The 10,092-nt window shown below is 41.4% G+C and overlaps 1 pseudogene; it reads right to left on the bottom strand.

The window, feature by feature from the left end:
* Window positions 1–3,382: 3,382 nt before the first annotated feature.
* Window positions 3,383–9,659, bottom strand: LOC115985740 (annotated as a pseudogene).
* Between the last annotated feature and the right edge of the window lie 433 nt (window positions 9,660–10,092).

Here is a 10,092-nt window from a genome sequence, read left to right as displayed (position 1 = left end):
AACAGACCTGATAGATAAAAATTTATAAGCATTAGCATTACAAAAAAGGATGGTGTCCACAAAAAAGTAGATACGAAACACACAGAATTGCTCCCACCCCCAACTTGAAAACCAAATGATAAACCCCCTTCTCTACTTCCCTACTCAACATCTTGCTAAGAATTTCTAAGGCTGGAATGAAGAATAAATAAGATAACAGATCACCTAGTGATGTAGAATAAATTTTGACGAAACCTATCTACGTACGCTTTCAGTCAAATTAAGGTTTGCTTCTTTGGTTAATCAGCAGCAAAAGGCTAGGGAATATATCTATGGTTTTAGGTTTTGATAGATTAAAAAAGAAAGTTTGACTTCGGTTGCAAAGAGGTGAGAAGTTGAGATTAAATCTGTCCACAGGCTGTTAACAATAACATGTTGTAGAGAGGGAAAATTCCCAACCTATCACAAGTTGGCACATCATACTACCAAGTCCACAAAATACAGCCAATTACAAAACACCACGTACTGCTGTTAGGTTTTGCTACCACTACTCAAAAACCAACAAAAATTTGCCAAATGTCATGCAAAAACCGATTACACATCAACGCGTGTAAGAAATGACATAAGTAGTCCAACACATGTAAGCGATGAGATATGCAATCCAGCGCGTGTAAGCGATAACATAAGCGAACCAATCAGACTGTGACATGTGTCACCAATCAAACTCTGCCACGTGTCGCCCATCCACTCCCAAACTCCTATAAATAGAAGCCATCCTAAGGCATTTGAGGGGACACTAAGAGATCCAAAGCACAAGTAGCATCAAAGAAGATTCAGAAGTACTGAAACTCTGCTGGAATCAAGCCCTGAAACCTCTAGGAACTTCAACCTCAAATGCAAGGAACATTCAAATCAAAATCATCTGAACTACCTACCTAGATCTCAAAGGTCACTGGAATCAAGCTCAAAAGCCTCTAGAAACCTCAACAAATCACAAATTAGCAAAGTTCTACGGATTCAAGCCTCCAAAGCCTCGAAGAACTTCCACCACAAACCTTCAAATACAAAGAACATTCGAAGAGGAATCATCCAATTCATATTCCTAAATCTCAAAGTTCACTAGAATCAAACTCAAAAGCCTTCAGAAACCTCAAGAAACCACAAATTAGTGAAGCTCTACAAATTTAAGCCTCTAAAGCCTCGAAGAACTTCCACCACAATTCTTCGAAGATGAAGAACACACGAAGAACATAAAGAACAAAGGATTTCTAACAAGCTCATAGCCAGAGATTCATTGTAATTCTGTTTCAAAGATCTTCGATCCATTCTTCAGCCAAATTGAAGTATATTTGGTATTCAAATCAAATCACATTACCACAATTCCAATCAACAAATCTTTCAAGGAGAACGAATCAGAAGATCACTCTTTTGTAATTACAGAGAAATGTACCACATATTCATCAATACAAATTTGCATTTGTGAAACTATCTTACTTGCTTGACTTATTTCGAACTAAGAAATTTAGTCGTCCACACATGTTAAAGGCGAAAGGCGACCTTAAGGCCTTGCATCGCCCAAGGCATGAGGCGACAAAAAGGTGCTATCCCAAGTAAAGCGAGGTGCCAAATTCTTAATATATTTATTATACGTATGTACCTAGTGTATTACAATATTACAATGAAGTGTTTTTCAATGTGTAGCATGAAGAAATTGGGTCTATCAAATTATTTCAAAATAGGATTAACATGGTTTAGGCTCTATTAGTTAGTTCTAATTATACGTTTTACAACAAGCTTCCATATAACAATAAGTCTTACAAAACAAATTTGTAAACTAATTTAACTAATAATAGGTTTTATAACATGCCTTTTGAAATTAATAATCTAAAGATAGGTTTAACAAGAAACTTCTATAAAACAAAATTCAAATTATAAATAAAAAATAAAAAACTTGAGGCTCTCACCTTAGCGCCTTTTTCATGTCTTAAGGCGGTCACCTTGCTCGCCTAGGTTCTAAAGGCAAGCACCTCACCTTGCCCGAGCTAGGCAAGCACCCAACTCGCCTTTGACTACACTAATTAACATGAATACTGTCGTGAAGAATAATATAAGGGAGAAAAATAAGAATATAGAAGTCTTCCATTAACCAAATCAATCAATTTTAATTAATCAACCTTAACTTATTTGCATACAAAATCACCAAATTCAAGTTATGGAGTATGTTGTAAATTTATAAAGTTCCGAACACAAGTACTCATAACATATAACCAGGAACTATGAAGAAAAATGGAGGTAAAAAACAGATTTCTATTAGTATGAACAAGGTACATATTGATTTTGAAGGCCCTAAAGAAAAGCATTTCCAATGAAAGTCCAAGCAATCCTCTTCAAACTGGCTGCCTAAATAATAAATAGCATGGAGAACACATATCACCAATCAAACGAAGAATCAAGTTTTAGTTGAGAGACAGATATCACCAATTGGCATGAAGAACAGATATCACTTTAAACAATATGAAAACTGATGTTTTAGTAGGAGAGCCGGGTACAAAAATTAAACTATGTGCAAGCACCCAGTCTCTGTACATCAGAAGTTCAACGCTACATTGTGAATATTGAATCACCAAATCAGGAAGTTTAACAAAATTTTGGATTTTCAACATAAGAGGACACAAAAAGATTCTCTATTTGAATACCTCACATGGAAGGGCCATATTCCTTTGAAGAATGCATGAGGTTTGTAGAGTAATTACTTCACAGCCTGATCCGGAGAAAAATGGCATTGCTTATTCTTCCAAATATCTTATCTCACCAATGGGAGCAAGACTAGTCAGTAGCAGCGTTCTGCAAAAATCCTGAGACTCAAAACATTCCAATTAGTGACTAGTTTTCAAGGTCAGTCAGATACAGGACATCCTCCCATTTTGCACTGCCAGGATGTGCTTGGACGTTTTGGATATTTTGCCTGCTGTGTAAATACTAAGAAGATTCAAAAACAATATACACAGAAACAAATGAATTTGTGAGAGTTTTTACATGTCCAAAGAATCCTGTTCAAATACCGGTCATGTTAGGACCTAAAGGGCCTTGCAAGCACCTAACATAAGTTCCAGAAAAACCATCCACAGCTGCCTCACTGATCCAACGATTGCCTAATACAGTCTTATCGAAGCCCCTAAATTCCTACATTGAGAACAACTTCTAAACACTAAACTATATCACCCAATAGACTAAAAACTTTCATCTAACGAAACCAATGACTCCAGGCACAAGATCACCAACTAAATATATCATATTACCTAAATGGAAATAAAAATGAACGCATACCCAATTATCTACAATTCTAAACATCAACACAGAAATTGCATAGTCAATTTACAATACACAATTTACCACGACTCCCTCTATCCCATCGGTACTTTGCCCTTCACATTCCTCTATGCTCCAACATGTACTCGCAAACTCGCTCAGCTTTCCGTTTCATACCTTCAATCATCTCCTCAGTTGCGTCAATTATCTGTTTCGGCAAATGCACCTCCAAATAACCAATCCACTCCCCGAATGTCCTTGTCTCCAAATCAAACCCCTCCTTATCATCATCATCAACAACTATATTCTCCGCTGCCTCTTCTAAATTCGTCTCCTCCACCTTCTCCAGTGGCTCTTCACCCAAATTCCTCGTCCTCCTCGTACCGGCCCACCTCCTTTTACCCTTAACCTTCACTTCTGCACACTCTGCCTCTGAATTCTCCGGAATATTCTCCAGCATTGAGTCCAAAGCCACAGCCTTCACGCTCCGAGTTCGCCGCGTACTTATTTGCCAAACCGGTACCAGTTTCTTTTCCACAACTTCGACATTCTCTGATCCATGAACATTTCTTGCGCTCCGAGTCCGCCGCGTATTCATTTGCCTTACTGGTTTCTCTTTCTCTGATTCTTCTGCTTCTTCTTCTTCACTCCTCAAAACCCTAACATTCCGTCGACGCCTAGGGTTCCGTTTGAGTCGGCTCTCATCGTTGTTGAAATTCACAAGGATAGAAGTAAACTCGCCGATCCTGATCGAATCGCCATCGGAGAGAACGTGAGGAGTGTTTGGTTTAAGTTCGATGCCGTTGAGGAGAGTGCCATTGGAGGAGTCGAGGTCACGGATGGTCCATTTGCCCGACCCGGATCCGAATGAAGAAGAAGAAGTCTCCTAGTCGATGGAGAGATGATTGGAGGAGATGCCGGCGTCTTTGATGGGGAAGTTGTTGCCACGGATGATGCGGCCGATTCGGATCCTGGATCCGGGTCAGAATTCTAGGGATTCGCCTTGACGTGTGTTAGAAATACAGAATAATTGTATTGTATTTCATGAGTAAAAGAATATACATCAGTGCCTTTATATAGGAGGCATATGTGTGCGGTACAAGTAAAGTGTACTATACAAGTAACCTAATTGGGCCTAAAGCCCATCACATAATATACATTAATAGCCCCCCTCAAACTTAAGGTGGATGCGAGACCAACTTGAGGTTGTCAACTAAATCATGAGTGCGTTTCTTAGGAAGTGACTTGGTGAAGATATCTGCAAGTTGATCTTTGGAGGAGACAGAGAAAAGCTTAAGAGCACCATGGACAAGATGATAACGGATAAAATGACAATCAATCTCGATGTGTTTAGTCCGTTCATGAAAGACATCATTGTGAGCAATATGAATGGCACTCTGGTTGTCACAATAAAGCGGAGTAGCAGAGGAGGTGGACACACCCAAATCCTTAAGAAACCATCGTAGCCAAATGAGCTCAGATGTGGTATCAGCAAGGGCACGATATTTTGCTTCAGTACTGGAGCGGGCCACAAAAGTTTGTTTCTTACTTCTCCAAGAAATCAAAGAAGAACCAAGGAGGAAGCAATAACCTGTAGTGGACCTGCGATCAGTAGGATCTCCTGCCCAATCAGCATCAGAGAATGCACGGAGTACAAGAGGAGACTGAGTTGAGTAGAAAAGGCCATGAAAAAGGGTACCCTTCAGGTATCGAAGAATGCGCAGAACAGCAGCATAGTGAGTTGATCGTGGAGCAGACAAATACTGGCTCACCTGATGAACAGCACAGGAGATGTCTGGACGAGTAACTATGAGATAAACTAAGCTGCCAACCAATCGTCTGTAAAGAGAAGGATTAGATAATGGTTTTCCCCCCGAGGGTGTCAGATACGTATTAAGTTCAACTGGAGTGTCAACAGTCTTACTGTCAGTGAGTCCAGCTTGAGACAACAGGTCAGAAGCATACTTGGCTTGAGTAATATAAAGACCATCTGTGGAATGAGTAATTTCAAGACCTAAGAAATAGTTGAGATGTCCAAGATCTTTCATCTCAAACTGCTGACTGAGAAAATCCTTGAGTTCTTGAATGCCACTGAGGTCATCACCAGTTATAATCATGTCATCCACATATAGAAGAAGCAAAATAGTGTCTTTATCAGTACGACGAAGAAATAAGGCAGAATCATACGGACTGGCAGTGTAACCCAAGCGAAAAATAGTGGAGCTGAACTTGACAAACCAAGCTCGTGGGGCTTGTTTAAGACCATAAAGTGCACGTCGAAGATGACAAACCTTGTTTGATTCAACAGAGAGACTAGGAGGAGGTTGCATATAGACTTCTTCACTCAGATCCCCATTAAGGAAGGCATTTTTAACATCCATCTGAAAAAGATCCCATTGACGAGCAGCAGCAACAGCTAAGAGAGCACGAACAGATGAGATACGAGCAACTGGAGCAAAAGTCTCTTCATAATCAATCCTATACTCCTGTGTAAAACCTTTGGCAACAAGACGAGCCTTGTAGCGCTCAACAGATCCATTAGAGCGAGTCTTGATCTTATAGATCCACTTACAACCAACCACAGATTGTCCAGGAGGGAGAGTAACCAGATCCCAAGTATGGTTTTTGGTTAATGCATCAAGTTCCTCTTTCATTGCAATCTGCCATAAAGGGTCAGTAGAGGCCTCACGATAGGTTTGAGGCTCGTGAAGTGTAGCAAGGGCAGTGTAACAATGATAGTCAAGTAAGTGTGGAGGAATGGATCTTACCCGGGTTGAGTGGCGAGGTGGAATGTCTTATGGAGGATCTTCAGGCAGAGCAGGAGCAGGGGACCCAGGCTCAAGGTGGGGTAGCTCGTCATCAATCTGTTCATCTGCAACCTGTCTAGGAGAAGCATCAAAAATATCTGGAGAGAAGTCCAAAGGAGGATCAAAAGTATTTGTAGAAGGAACAAGAGACTCATCTGGAAAGATTTCTAAAACAGAGGAGTTAGTCAAGGAAGAACGAAAGTGAGAGAGTTCAACAAACAATCGGTGTTCCCAAAAGACAACATTACGAGAAACACGAAGATGATGAGAGACAGGATCATAACACCTATACCCTTTTTGAGTTTCACCATAACTAAGGAAACAACAAAGTCTAGATTGAGGCTCAAGTTTGTTGTGCTCATGAGGTTGAAGAAGAACGAAACAAGCAGATCCGAATGAGCGAAGGTGATGATAGTCAGAGGGTGACCCAAAGAGACGTTCATACGGAGTCTGATTATGGATGACAGCACTTGGAATGCGATTAATTGCATGAACAACATGAAGAGCAGCTTCACCCTAAAATGGGGCAGGAACTTTGGCAGAAAGAAGAAGAGCACGAACAGTGTCAAGAATATGACGAAGTTTTCTTTCGGCTCGACCATTTTACTGAGAGGTACCTGGACAAGTTAGATGATGTACAGTGCCATAGGAATGTAACAGAGCTTGAAACGCATATTGAGTGTATTCAAGAGCATTATCAGATCGAAAGATTTTGATACGTTTGGAGAATTGTGTTTCAACCATTTTTGCAAAATTGCTATATATTGGTAAAATTTCGGAACGAGATTTCATAGGAAAAATCCAACTATAACGAGAATAATCATCAATAAAAACAACAAAATATCGAGATCCACCAATACTAGCAATAGGAGAAGGTCCCCAAACATCAGAATGAATTAACTCAAAAATACTATTAGAAATGGATTCACTGTTATTAAAAGGCAAAGCTGATTGTTTTCCTAACTGACATGAAGTACAATCAAAATTGTCTTTAGACACAGAACCCAACAAACCCCTAAACGCTAACTGTTGTACCCGAGAAGATGGTGCATGACCAAGACGAGAATGCCAAAGTGCAAGAGAAGGTAAGGAAGAAACTGCAGCAGCTGCAGTAGCAACAGAAACAGGAGCAATAGGTGGAAGATGAAGATTGTTCACGGGAAACATACGCCCAACTCTAGGACCGGTCCCAAGCTCCTGTCCCGTCCTCGGATCCTGCACAATACACCCAGAATAGTAAAAAATAAGGCGATAACCTAGTTCAGCTAATTGGCCCACAGAGCACAGATTATAGGATAGGTCAGGTACATGGAAGACTCCAGGAACAGAAAGATTAGAGGTTTAAACAAAACCTAGACTATTCCCATGCATGGTGGAACCATCAACTATATGAATATTTAGAGGATGTGGTGCAGGGTCAAGTTTGGAGAACAGGGATAAGTGAGGTGTCATATGATTGTAGCAAGCAGAATCAAAAAGCCAAGTTTGAGACTTACCAGGTAGAACAGATAAGGCAGTGGAAAGAGATGCATTACCAGCCATACGAACATCCTGAGCTATGATCTCTTGTAGTTCAGTGGGGGAGAGGTTGATAGTGGATCTAGAAGACTGGGACTCAGCTGAGGTGGAAGCCGTTGGCGGAGTAGGCTCAGTATTGGCAACAGCAGCAGTAGATTTGTTACGACGGTAACAAGTCTCAATGGTGTGGCCAGGACGCTTGCAATAGTTGCAGAACTTTTTGTTGGTCTGCTTGCGACGATTGCTAGAGCCAGAAGAATCACCTGATTGCTGAGGCTGCTCTATGAGTGAAGTAGATGGAGTAATAGCCAAAACATTGAGCTTATTCTGGGCTTGAAGGGTTGCAAGACGAGCTTCTTCTCTAACCAACTCATTCACAGCAGTATCAAGAAAGGGAGCAGGATTGCGATTTAGCAGCTGACCACGAATGGGCTCAAAGTCCTTGTGAAGTGACATCAAGAATTCATAGAGGCGAAATTCATCTCTAATGGAAGCATATTGCTGAGCATCCTTTGAGCATGCCCAAGTTGGATCAGAAAGGTCAATTTGGTCCCAAATGAAGCGAAGCTGATCATAATAGTCATTGATGGATTGCCCTGGTTCTTGCCTGAGTTGATGCAATTCAACCACTAACTAATATTTCATGGATCCATGAGTAGTGGAGTACCTTTTGGCCAACATATCCCATGCAGATTTTGCATCATCAAAGCTGCCCAACAGATTGGAAATAGAGGGAATGGAAGTGTTCCGAATCCATGTGAGGATCATGTGGTTATGACTATCCCATTCAATCATGCGACTAAGAAAGACAGCATCTTCTTCACTTGCTTCCTTGACAGGAATAGTCATTGCACCAGTACAATAATGCCAAAGCATGCGACTCTTAAGAAAACTGCGCATAGCTTGAGACCAAGATAAGTAATTTTTATTCCCCTCCAATACAATATTGATGGGGCGAGGAAGAAAAACATCCTTTTTATCCATTTAGAGACACAATATGCAAAAATAGACTGCAAAAATGAAATCTACGCGAAAAACTGGGTAAGGAGAACCTGGACAGAAAAAGTCAACCCTTAAAAAGTCAACGGTCAACGAATGGTCAACGGTCGTCAACGGTCAACGGTCAGCTGCTGACGTCACATGATGACGTGGCGATGACGTCAGCAGAACAGTGGATGCTGACGCAGCTAGGGCTGACGTGGCAGAGCGATGACGTCAGCAGACCAGGTGAGGGCGCGTAGAGGCGCGTGACGACGTGTGGCGGGAAATTGCGGCGCGTGGTGGCGCATGTGGCACGTGATCAGCGATGCAGCAGCTTTGAGCGGCGCGTGGGGGCGCGTGCGGTCTCCGATGGCGGCGAGGCTTCCACGAATGTGTAGATCGGCGCAGGACGATCTCAGTGATACCTTCAAAAATGAAATCGGAGCAATATTCGCAGCGGTGATGCAAAGAGCAGTGGTCTGTGCAGTGTGAAACTCCTTAACGACGGCGGCTGCAAGTCCGGAACCCAAGGACGACGGCTGGATGACGTCGGAGGTTCAATGGCGATAGGCTGCGGCGGCAGTTGTGATGGCGGAAGCGTTAGTAAAAGAAAGGAAGTCACACAATGAAGACAAGACTGCTAAGAAAAGGTCAGAGCAACGGCTCTGATACCATGTTAGAAATACAGAATAATTGTATTGAATTTCATGAGTAAAAGAATATACATCAATGCCTTTATATAGGAGGCATATGTGTGCGGTACAAGTAAAGTGTACTATACAAGTAACCTAACTGGGCCTAAAGCCCATCACATAATATACATTAACAACGTGGACCATGGACGATTACGAGCTTCAGAGGTGGGGGCTCCATTGTTTGAGCTAAGGCTGTGATTGTGATTATGATTGTGAGAGATAGGGCAGGCTGTGGCACTCCATTTGAATTCTAGCGACGCGGTCTTGTTTTCCGCACCCTTTATTTTTGATTCGAGCACCCTTTCTCGTTGGGACCAACGTGTACTTTTGTGGTATTAATACCACATTTTGGCCACTGTGCACTTTGCATTGTGCACGTCTCAACATTTATTTGCGTAACAGTTTGTCCATCCTCGCTGGGACCCACATGTGCACTGTTTAGTCTAGTTTTAAAATTATTTGTTACAGTGTTTTCTATTTTCAATTTTCAGCAAAATAAGCGGTATCCAAACAAACCTTAAATTGGATATAGGTAAAGTTAGAAAATGTAATTTGTAATTTAACATTTTCTTTTATAGGTATGACAGAATTGGATTTGGACCAAATTGTCCATCCTAATGGGGAATATTTTGACTAACTTCATAGCTACTCTTCCCAGATAAGTAAGTCTTCCAAAAAGCACCTACTGACCAAAAGTGGAAGACCAGACACGACCAACGCAGGCATGCGTCATGACCAAAAATTGACGACTGAGGCTAAGCACACTGAACTCATGTTGCAACTCCAATGTCACCTAAGACTCT

This window comes from Quercus lobata, chromosome 4 (assembly GCF_001633185.2).
Source record: "Quercus lobata isolate SW786 chromosome 4, ValleyOak3.0 Primary Assembly, whole genome shotgun sequence".
Classification (NCBI taxonomy): Eukaryota; Viridiplantae; Streptophyta; class Magnoliopsida; order Fagales; family Fagaceae; genus Quercus; species Quercus lobata.
The sequence above is the reverse complement of the archived record's forward strand: the minus strand, read 5'-3'. Positions and strand labels throughout refer to the sequence as shown.